We start from the raw sequence: 12,529 nt of genomic DNA, 5'->3' as shown, positions 1-12,529 counted from the left end.
CCATAGTCAGTACATAAACGCTTTGTGATTTAAATGAGTCAAACCAAAAAAAATTGATTTCTGATCTGACAAACCCGGTGATAGCTTCCAAGCAGATGACCTGAATCATCTTAAATAGAAAAACTGCACATCGCTTCTGACTTGGATGCATCTGATCAGGCTTATGGCACTATATTGTACCATAATAAAAGTGGCTGGCATGATTTATTGAGCTTGAATAATGGTGCCTCATGGGCATTTCATAAATCTCTAATAGGGCGGTGACCTCAGTCGCCGACACTTCATAAATCTATATCAACAAAATTGGAGCTTCAAAACACACATAATATAGCAAATACGTCTAATATGTTTGCTTCTATTAAAGAAATTGAGCACAGGTCAAATAGGCAGGGTTCGCATATACATTAAGAGTAAGAGCAATTATTTAGAAAGTAATAACTCCTTGATAAAGAAGAAAGGACACACGAACATCTGCAGTCGATTAAAGCCTCACAAATTTACAACGAGGCGGAAGAGGGATGTCAAGTTTTCACACTAATTTAATAGAGGGTCTTCTTGACCCAGCTATTATGAGAAGGATTTTTCTTTTGCATAACATATTGTAATGATAATTTTAACTCTAATACGTAACGCCGAATAAGCTGTCACAGAGAGGGCCGTTGCCAGATGGAAGAAATATCACTCTGTATTATAGCGAGACAAAATGAAAATAAGAACGTATCCAAAGTTTACAATAGCAAAGCTATTCAAATAAACCAATAAATAAATGAGAGTACAAATGTGTAGGCCTCAGGGCGAAGAGAGGATCTCGCTGCCAAGTCACAATCTCCATCTCAGTTTGTGCTACACCACCAGGGGCAGTGTGCCATACATGACAAACAAGGGCTGCAGTGCTGTTACACATTTGATTCACTGCAGGGGTGGGCTCACACAAGTCAGTTAAGGCTATCAACTGTTTATGGCTCCATTTGTCCGACACGTGCTGTAGGATAATAGAGAAACAAGCAAGACGGCTCAAACAAAATGTGCATATATCATTTAGCTGTTACGATTTAAACACATCTGATCCTTGGTGTGATACGTACACGTCCGTAGTTCCCTGTCTTAAAGGAGTCAGTGTTGTTATTGCAGAACGTGTAGCTAAACTGTTGTTGATCTCTAGCTTTCACTGTTAATATGATGTTCTTAGGGCAATTTACTGTACTAATATTAACAAGCAACCTGAGCATTAGTCCATTAATTCCAAAATGGCAAACTATTAATTCGACAATATGCCATTAAAATGGGCTGAGAGGAATGCTGAATATTTTATATGACCAATTAACAGCTTCTTAGTGGATGGATTTTATTTGAATTAACAGACCGTCTCGCTCTTCTTTTTAATTTCCCAGATTAGATTGTTTCAAAGGAAAGGAAATAAGTTTTCGCAGGCACTGTACAGTACTGACAATGGCAATGTGTGTGTGTGGAGGCATGTGTATGCTTAAGGTGTGTGTGTATAAATGTTTTTAAGACATATGCTTTGCATTTCATATTTTAAATACAAAAACACATTTTTAATATTACTTAAAAAATAATATAATATGATTACAGATACAGTATTTTGAAAAATGAGAGGATTAGTTACTATGTTTTAAGTGAGAAACACTGGTCGTTATTTTAACATATTTTCTATATTTAAAGAAATATGGTTTGGGAAAAAAAAAACAACAACACTGCAAATATGTTTGTATTATTTTTGTAATTAAAAAATACTTTTCTTTCCTTACGATTACTGGTACCTTTCAGTAGGGCTGAGCAATATATTGATATTATATCGATATCGTGATATGAGACTAGATATCGTCTTATATTTTGGATATCGTAATATGGCATAAGTGTTGTCGTTTCCTGGTTTTAAAGGCTGCATTACAGTAAAGTGATGTAATTTTCTGAGCTTACCAGACTGTTATAGCTGTTCTATTATTTGCATTTACCCACTTAGTCAATATATCCTTTACTGATGATTATTTATCATAAAGCAATATTGAGGTATTTGCTAAAAAATATACTGACATTTTATTTCTTCCATATTGCCCTACCTTTCAGTATGTTCATGCAATACTAAAACTTACTGTCTTTATCTTTTAGACCACATTAATTATCATTTTATTCGTTATCTCTTATTATTTTAATTATTTGATTGTAAAAGAAAATATATATTTTTAAATAACATACTCAAAGCTGTATATAGTACACCGGGCTGTATTAATTATGCAGTAGGCAGATGCGTTGTTGTGGTCATGTATGGATTTACGGTGTGGGCAATTACAGTAAAACAAAACCTGCCAGCTGACCCAGTGAGGAGGCTGCAGGTTGAGGTAGAAGCTGGGGAACTTGAGAACACAACCTGAATCACTTTCAATCTATGTACTAAATTGATGGCGATGAAAATAAGACTCAGAGACACAAAAAAACACTTGTTTGCAGATTAATGTCTTGAATGGAGGATTGTGAGGGCGCTCTTTGTCGCAGGCCTCACATTGTGCCTCGGCCCTCACCTGAGACTAATGCTCAGAAGACCCTGAAACCCTGCTGAGGCTGAGCGGCACAAACGGGACAAATAAAAAACTATAGTTTACTTCAGAAGGAATGTTCCTATTTACTGTGGATATTTAGTAATAAACAAGTAAGCCAACTCACTGCTACTGCAAGTGTTTTTCCACAATGTCACATTTAGTCTCTAATATTCTCCGGGAGAATGAATATATTTGTTGACTAACAGCATGGATAAAACTCTTAAATATTCAGAATTTTTAATCTGGTTTAACATTTCCACCCGTTTTATGCAAATTACAGTCTATTAGCATAATCTCATTTGAGAATACATCCTTTTAAAGTAAAAGATTATAACCTATTTTTTTAAACACATATAAATCAAGTGTTATATTGAAATGGTAATGTTTTAAAGTGTGTGTGCGCCGCAGAAAAGAAGTGCATTTACATATATACTTTTTTTTTTTTTCTTGCATTAGTGGCTCAACACTACATGAAAAGATACAAAACTAAGCTAAAACCTCCATGAGGGAAAACATCCAACAGCTTAAATGTCTTGGCAAACATGAAACATCCATTTAAAGAGCTACAATAAACAACTGCAAATATTCTCTTTGTGTTATTTTAACATATATGTACATCATTTCTATCCTGTTTCTCATACTTTTCTGATACCAATACGGTTGTTGACAAGATTAAATCAATTTTCCTGGCGAGGAGAGGAGAAGGTAGGACATTACCTCTAGGCATTTAAGTGGAAACAGGGTCTGTAAAAGCTTCAGCGAGATATTGGGATGGATAAAGATGTAAGAAAGAGCCATTATGCTGCTGAGGTGGGGGGACTCTATCTCTCTCCGTCCCCTCCTCCTTCCCTCTTTACGTCTACCTTGAACTTGTGAGGAGTTCAGCAGGTCTGAGCCGACCGTCCAGACAGGCCTCTGGAATGCGAGTGCGGCCACTCAAGCCCGTCTGACCTGCCACCATACCAGCTCCATTTCACTGGGCTAACTTACCTATTCATTTACAATGGGACTTCAACTTTATCTTCCCTTGTAACACAACATTAACTGCCAAAGAGCTGGAAATGCATTATCAGCCCGCCCCAAAGCTTGGATTGCTTCCCTCATAAATAAGATCATTATACGAGTGGTAATCCCATTAAATAGATCATTTTACAAATATCTAAATCCAATTAATAAAGTGTTTTCAGAGGGGGTGCAGCAAACACTGCCTTTTAGAGAGCTGACAGGCTGCGACTCCCGCTCTTTGTTCCTCCTTCCCTTAGTAGCAAGGGTGATATTAATAAATACAACCCCGAGCCGGATTCACTCTTTGACAGAAAATCAGGTTTTGCTTGTTCTGCTAGAATAAAAAGTCTCTGTTTATCAAATGAAAAATGTAATTATTTAAAGTTAGTTTTACTATGGGTTTGGAGAACCTTTCACTCTGGCGTGTATTGCACTTGCTTGCATAATGTGCTTATAGGATGTCCTTATGCTGTAATCCCATAAAAATCCCTAGCTGGACTGAGCCACATGAGCTAAACGCTTTTAAATGATTGCCAGATGGTTTAACAAATTAACCATTTATGGAATTAATCCAAACTAGTTTCCTAAATCATTACCATAACTCATCAGTGGAAGTGCCCTCCAAGTGCCCTTTAACTTTTGGACGTGTGTTCCTGCATTGACCACGTCGCTTTCTCTGGACTATTAGCCAGAATATTAGAAAGACAGAAAACTGCTTTACTAATTAATTGCCCTTGCATAAACCAAACATCTGTGAGCAAAAGAGGCATTATAATCCTAAAGTAGATGCCCCTCAAGTGCTTGTGTTTGTTCCACTGAACTAATAAAGTGCATAATCCGATAAAGGATGATATCCTAAGCTTTGATTGCGCCTGAAGTGGTTGTTTTACCTTTGTGGAAAGTGCGTCTGGCATGGTAAGAATGTTTTCGTATCTTTTCATGGTTTTTAATTGCCAGCTGAAGCTGTTAGGAAAACACTGCTGTGGTTAAATGAATTAGAAAACAGTGCCCCTGGGTGATGTTAACACGTTGCACTCGCTCATCCAAAGCGTATGTAAGGCAGCTGCCAGCGAATGATCTATGTGTCATTTATATGGCTGTTTATGGTACAGAGTGAAGGAGACCACAGCTCTAATTATGGTTTTGAATGTGTCTTTCACTATCTAGATAATTCCTTTGTCTCGGGGGTTCATTTTAATAACTCGGAGATGATTTAAGTCACATTGGCAACAGTTTCTACTGCACTTCAACCTGTCAAAGGAATCTCAAAGCCAAACATATGTCTGTATTTGTACATGTGATACCATTAGAGTGAAAAGTGTTTTTTACATTTTGGGAAGCTCCATGTGTTCAGAGTAGGAAAGGAGCAGCTTTTAGCGCTGCAGCAGACCACAACTCAGCATCCTAATGACAGCATCATTAGAAGTATCATAGCAGTAATTATTCTCTTCATCAGCCTACAAAGAGGGGCTGGTGAAAAACGAAGGCTGAGGTTGAGACCAGGCTCCCCCTCTTCCACTCTGCTTCCCCCTGTCTAATCTGTCTTTCTCTAATGAAGAGAAGGAAAGCGAGAACAGTGGAAAGAAAGAGATGTCAAGATTGAGGTCGGCCGCCCCCCTTGCGGGGTCAAACTCGAGGGGTTAATACCTGGTGTCCGACACTGCACATAAACTCCGCTGAGCTCATCACACTAATTAAACAGACACACATCCTCTCTGAGCTCCGATGGCCAATCGCTGCCAGCTAAAAAAGCAGTCCATTCATGGAGGTTGGCAGGGTGTGCATGTGGGGTGGGCTGGGGAAATGCTACCTGCCCTTCCTCAGTTTGATTAATGTGAAGAACAATGGCGCTCTTGTGGCCCGCCAGCCTCACTCCACTTGGTTCTGGTTCACCGCTCAAGGAGAGGGGACTGCATGTTCTAAACTCGTACCCCCAGACGAACCACCACCCAGCCTAACAACTTCTCGATGACGGCTGTCTCCTCAACACCCATCGCCTCGTCCTCGTGTCAAAATACAGTCCCAACGAAAGCACAATGTTTCAGAATGTATGTCATTAAAATAATGGACAAAATATGTCTTAAATGACCTTGGACATGTTTCTGCTGCCCTGTCTCCTAAAATATTACGTTCCCATACAACTAAATTGTATTCTCAATTACGTTTGGAAGGAAACGTATTTTGTCGTGGTTTACGTTTGTCTTTTACGTATCACAAATACCTTTGTTAGTCCGTGGACGGCTGCAGGGAGTGACATAGTACGAGCGACGTGCAGAGCAGGTGACGTAGTATATCGAGCGGGCGTTAATGAAAGTCACATTGAATAATAACGTTATTAAATAATAACAGGTATAACAAGCAAAAAAGTCCACTACTAGTGGGCGGGAGGGGAAGTCGAGTGGTCCAACAAACTCCAGACTTTGAAAATGTCATGGATTATTTCTTTAATGTCTCATTTGTTTGTCTTTCCACAGACTTAACAACCCTAAAGTGGATGCATCACATGCAAGTTAAGAGAAGTCGAATCCTTTGTTTTGATGTATTAAACTACTGTTTTGCGGATGCTTGATCTAAGTTTTATCCAGAGTCTCAGAACCATCCTTCTTTCTTGCTGTTGGCATAAAGAGTAACAGACAGCCGGCAATTACATTCAAGGTATAAAGACGTCAACGTCATCTCTCTGAGGGAGTGACAGCATAATGTTACATGTGTCAAAACTTGGGTGACATAATTAATTGCAGCACTCCCTGAACTCGCAAAGACTTGCAGAGCTTTACCGATACTTTGCCAATACTCTTCGCTTCAGCTTTATCAAAACAAGGAAACAAATTGAGCCACCTGCATGTCTCCAAAGCTTGACAACTCATCTCACTTGCAAATTGCGAGCATTTTACCCCCCTACAAAGAAGTCCGTAGAGGCCAGCAAGCTTCTCACCAGCCAAGGCTTGATAGGTCTTCATGCGGCTACGTGACACTTTGAAAACAGTGGAGACATTCCATAATACTGGAGGCTGGAAAAAGAACATGGAACGTCCTAATGATGATAGTCCATATGGCCAAGAGCACAGCGTCGGTCACACACTCTGAGATGTTTGGAGAAGTGCTTCACAATTATTTGCAGTGAATGTATATTTGAAAAACAAACCCTGACTAGTGCGCTAAAAGACAAGCAGTGAGGATTATGAACTCAGGCATGTTGGTTTTCTGTAACATAAGGTTTATATAAAATGATATATATATATATATATATATATATTTATTTTTTAAGTAAAGCTGGTGACGGGCACTCAGGATGTCATGATAACAGAAATTAAGCAGTCGATAACAGTACCAGTGAAATTCCACGATTCTAAAAACCACTGTAAAAAACAAAAGTAACGCAACAAATCCCATGTACGTCAACATACACTCCTTTATTACCGTTTAGGAACAGGTCATAATTCCCTCACTGTTATCTTCATATTGCTGTGAAAACATCTCCTTCAAACAACTGTATTTATTCAAGTTTCTCGCCAAAAACTAAATTTTACAAGATTACATTTGAACACATCATGATAACGTTAGAATTTACCTTCGCCCAGTTCTAATTTTTACTTTAAATAGCGCCTGAATGCATCATAAATCAACGGCACCTCCCGTATTGAAATCGGCAGGATGAGAGCTAGTTAACATTAGCTGTTGTCAGCCAGTATGCAGCACAGTCCTGCACGGAGCTGACATCTAACGTTTGTTCGGATTTGCTGTTCACAATGTAGCATTATCAGGGAAAAAATAGGATGCTTCCCCTGGACGCGTCGATAGTGAGTTTACTGCCTCCCAAATACATTTTCTATCGTCCCTGGGACGACGGGACGCTGGTAGTCTCGAGCGCTGACGGTACCTGTGGTACTGTAGAAAAACAAGTACTGTCACATTTTCAGAGCTTTGGCTTCGACTTGGTACCGAAGTATCGGTCTGAAGTATACTGTATACTGTCTGAAGAATTTTGTTCGCAAGTTGCATCTATACATATTTTTGGCATAAAGGTAAAGCAGGTTATAGATTACTGAGGCATCTTGAACCATTGACGTGAACATTGAACATTGAAGGATAGTCTTATCTCGTCAGTAAGTCAACTCATGTGTGAATAGGCACGTATTAATTGAGAATTAATGCTAACGGAAGTGAGATTATTGTATGTCTGGTACGTTCACATAGAAAATGGTTATCACAAGGAAATGTGCTGATGGGACTGTAGATGCAGCTTGACAAAAAAAAAGAGAAAAAGAAAAAGACGGAGGGGGAACGAGGCGAGAGAAAGATATTTCAATTCCTTTCATTAAAACTTTGTATTTTATGGTATTGTAATCCTCTCTATGAGCAATTTTGTAATAGCATAAATCATTATTTATCTCAGATTAATTAGATTAAAGACCTTTTAAATCTCGTCTGGTGCAGAACGCCCATGGAGCTTCTCTTTTCACAGCGAAGAAAAACCAATAGATCTTTCCTGCCGATCACTTTTTGTAGATTAGAGGATTGTTATTAATTGGTCAATCGGCTAATTGTTCTCTTTCTTAATTAGTCACCGCAGAGGAATAACGGGCTTTGTTCAGTGACCCTCATTTACAGTAATGTGCTTGTCACATTAGTGAGGATTCACACACAAGCCAAAATCTAAATTATTGGGCAGAAATATAGTGTATTTGTAATCCTGAACTAAATGATACAAATTATGGATCATGCCACTGATCCATACCATAAATCTTATCACCCATTGGCTATGGAAAAATGAAGTTAGCAAACTGAACACTAATCTTCTGCATATAGGGAGACGACAGAACAACATATTTTTTTTTTTCACTTCGTCTATGCAGACAAGCTGAAAGAACACATTTTATTTGCAGAAAAATGCTTCCTGTGGTATCTACAGGATGAGGAAAGGTTGAACGTGTTTACATTCACACCTGGGAGCTGCCTGGTATTCAAACTGGTATCCACAGTAAGTAGAAAATAAAGGGTAGAAACTAGAGAGGCAGAGTGCTGGTGATTACACTGTTTTGTTAACACAGAAACAGTATTGCAAAATTAGTTGCATGCAGCGTATCTACAATTAACAACACAGACAAAAGGGTGAAAATTATAACCTCCTTGATAAAAGCAGTATACAGAGGAGGAAGATGGCTGTGAGCTGTACAGCCACCCCTCGCCGCTTCCCAGGGACGTGGACTTAATGCTCGCTGCGCTCTCTCTCCCTGCAGGGAGGGGCGTGACTGCCACCCGGGGCGGACTGTCCTCACTGCGGCAATGTCGGCGACCCACCCGACCCGCCTTGAAACACGGACCCCGTCTCGTTTACCATGCTTTGTGGGTGTGACTTTTTTGCTGTGTCATGACCATTCATATCTATACAACCAATGTGTTTATGATTCAATTATTTACAAGAGCACAAAGTTCTTCACAGATCTAGCCTCTTATTTTTACTCTCAAGGTGCACCAGATTTATGTATTTAACTTAAAAATGTACAAAAATGTTCTCCCGGGGGACCGAAGCCCCGCGGGGCCGAGGCCCACCCACCAGTCTGACTAAATCCTGTTGGAAACACTCCATCTGAAAGGATACAGGTTTATGATCACTGAAAGATTCTCATGTTGTACAATAGTTTCAGCACCCTTGTATACTACATTTCATGTCCTCAGCTAAGGAAACAAGAGCCAAGTTGAACATCCAACAAAAAAGTAAACATCTTACACTTGCCTCAGTTACTATTTTAATCTAAAAAATATACAATTATCAGGCTAAATCATCAGGTTTGCCTTAAACTCAGTCATATTCAGATACTGGATATGGACATTTAGACTCACACTAAATGAAAAATTGAAAATCTAATAAAAATAAATCAAATTAAAAGTGAAAAAAGCACAGTTCGGGGTTCAACAATAAGGATTGCCCGATAGTAAAATGCTGCGTCGGGCAAGTAAATCTAGCAACTCACTTGTCCAATCAGGCAAGTGGTAAAAAGGAATTAAACACATTGTTTTTCCGGCGCTGATGGTGGAAGTAGCAGGAGTGAGCCATCTCGCTTCCTTCTCATCTCTGTTGAGAGCTGCACATGCGCAGTACCGATAGGGCACTCTCATGTAAATGGCCGCAAACTTAAGTGTGCTTTTCTGAGATTTACTTGATATCTTGGTACTCATGTTCAAAATTTGCATTCAGCTATCTCTAAGTACAATTTGGTGGCACCAATATGCAAAGACGCGTAGCACAGCTCAATCAAACAAAGCCCTTTTATATATACATTTTGGTTTTCCATTTCAAATGTAATATTTTTGACATTAGTTGTTTAACTTGAAACTATTGAGATGACATGTAACCAATGACATCCAGCTAAACTGAAAGTGGTGGCAGGCAAAACTGATGTTAATTCTCTGAAATGTCTAACTGAGCCCAAAAACAACAAGCGGACTGAATCCTGAGTCACCTCAGTAACAGGTTAATACTTTCTATTACAGCGTGCGGTGATGTCATATCCTCCTGGCCGTGCCTGCTACTGTAAACTGCCCACTGCCATCATCTGTGAGATGACCAGTGAGCGCAGCTCAACAAGGAGCTCTGTATAAGAGACCATGAAGCCAGACACTCAAAGACATTGGCAGACTTTGCTGAGCTCAGCCCAAATGTACAACACGCTCCCCTCAAACGTGGGCTTGTTTAGCTGCTGGCACCCGAAGGCATCAGTCAGATGTATGCCAGCTGAGCTGAAATGTGCCCACAGAGTACACACTGCAGCATCACTACCAGCACTCGTGCCCTCACCTTGTCTACCTTGGCACTTTTTGAGTTTGATGGAAAAAATGTCCCATTGCAAACGACAAGTCAAGTGCCAGACAGCATATTTATACATCTTAATTAGCGATAATGAAGCCCAGTAGCTTACCTGCCAACGGTCTGATGCCAGTGGTTACTGTGTTGTGTTGACTAGAGTGTGTGTCTGTTGTTTGCCTTCTACTTACATGAGAATTGCACAAATAAAATTGGTGAAAGGATACTGTGTTTTGCTAAAAAACCATTAGATCCGATAACAAACATGTAATGATGATGAATCTTTAAATCTTGATAATTCAGGTAACATTTGAGGATGCAAATGTTTAGTCTGAATAAGCCTGTAACATCACTTAATGATAACTAAGCTTCTATTGAGGGAAAGGTAAAAACCTGCAGGCTGCAGCATGCCTCAGATTTACAGAAGAGTATGAATGAGCAGATGATTATTAGTTACTCTCACAGTTTGTCATGTAACAGATCATTCATTTTAAAGGACCTGTCAGGACATGGTGAATGACTGCAGTAGATTCCCATGATGTTTTGTTTCAAGTGCCCGTGATTTGAGGCCATGTTTGGATGCTAACATGTTTAGATCTGTCCTCAGCGATAAAGGTGAGCCCTGCACAGCTAGACATTCTTTATGGGGGTAATGGAAACAAGTTGCATGGATTTTTTACTGTGAAATAGGCTACAGCCATCCTCCTGACGTCTGGATTTATGGCCTGGTAATTCCCCTCTGGAGTAATTTGGCTGGTACATCTGCAGCTTAGCAGCATTCCAGCAGAGCTCTCCTGTGCTGTGAAGTCAGGAGATGACTGATTGATTGATTGTATTACTCTAGTTTTAACATGGCTTTGCTGAGCTATTGCAGTGAAGTTCTAATGTGATCTATCCACTGCAAACTACAACTGCGCTTGACGTAAGCAGTGAGCGGCCTGCCTGCTGCTGGGATATCCTGCTGTGATGATCACAAACCTTAGTTAAAAAAAGTGAACTTAGCATAATAACCCACATCAATAACAATACACACACTGTTATTTTTTTAGATTAGGGGAAATTTAACATCCTTCCACACAGAAAAAAGTATGTAGGGTAACCATTATTAATACACTGTCAGGCAATCTTCTGCTTGATGATGATTATATGTAATTCTTAACTGTTGATAATCCCAAAATGATATCATCAGCTACTGCTTTCAAACTAGTGCTCCCTCTACAAGCTCTTTGTGGTGCCAATTACAGGCTAAAAATGACTGAATGCAAACCTATGGTCTGCTGACAGCTCATGTTTCCTAGCTTTTAGGTGATAAGTCCCAGGCACGTGCTGCTCAGACCGTGATAATGTAACCAGTCGCTCACCGGCCTGCTGTGGAAACACTGTGGTCCTCCGAGTTCTGTCCCCCAAAACAGCCAGGCCTGCAAAAAGCACAACACATCCAAGTTTAAAAGAGGGTTTAATGCACAGAATGAAATTACTGAATGAAAATCTACTAATTTTTAATGTTACTCATTTAGTTGCAAATTAAAAGCTAGAATTATACTAAACTAAAAGTAATGAATGTGTTATTAACCACTGTTAAAGGTCCCATATCGTGCTCATTTTCAGGTTCATACTTGTATTTTGTGTTTCTACTAGAACATGTTTATACGCTGTAATGTTCAAAAAAACTTTTATTTTCCTCATACGGTCTGCCTGAATATACCTGTTTTTACCCTCTGCCTGAAACGCTCCGTTTTAGTGCATTTCAACAGAATTGCGTTGCTAGGTAACAGTTTGGGTCCATGTTTACTTCCTGTCAGCTGATGTCATTCACATACACTGCAACAGGAATTAAACTGGGACACATTTAGAAAGTTTATGTTTAAAACCGTGTAATTGTCTTAATATTGTATATTTGTGACATCACAAATGGACAGAAATCCTGACGGCTTGTTTCAAACGCACAATTTCTGAAAACGGGCTGTGGGTATTTCACCGTATCTTGAGCGTTTTGATAGTTTAACAGTATTTATACAGCACTTAAACCTGCTTTATGATATAAAAGACATGAAGATCTCCATTTTTACAATATGGGACCTTTAAAGTTACTGTTTGTTAGTTCCTTATTTTTAACATAAAGTTATGACCTCCATCCCATAAAAGAACATGAGGCACATTT

General features: G+C 39.4%; 1 long non-coding RNA gene across 5 annotated transcripts in view; it reads right to left on the bottom strand.

Annotated features, from left to right (window-relative positions):
- LOC141774275 (uncharacterized) overlaps nt 1-12,529 on the bottom strand; it is a 109,162-nt gene that overhangs the window by 95,529 nt on the left and 1,104 nt on the right. For all 5 annotated transcript variants that reach the window (XR_012595289.1, XR_012595293.1, XR_012595292.1 and 2 more), the window contains exons 3-4: nt 11,730-11,786; nt 11,049-11,167 (exon numbers count right to left, since the gene is read on the bottom strand). This is a non-coding gene — a long non-coding RNA (uncharacterized LOC141774275). The remainder of the gene's footprint in view (nt 1-11,048; nt 11,168-11,729; nt 11,787-12,529) is intronic.

This window comes from Sebastes fasciatus, chromosome 9 (assembly GCF_043250625.1).
Source record: "Sebastes fasciatus isolate fSebFas1 chromosome 9, fSebFas1.pri, whole genome shotgun sequence".
NCBI lineage: Eukaryota > Metazoa > Chordata > Actinopteri > Perciformes > Sebastidae > Sebastes > Sebastes fasciatus.
This window is presented reverse-complemented; position numbering and strand designations above follow the sequence as displayed.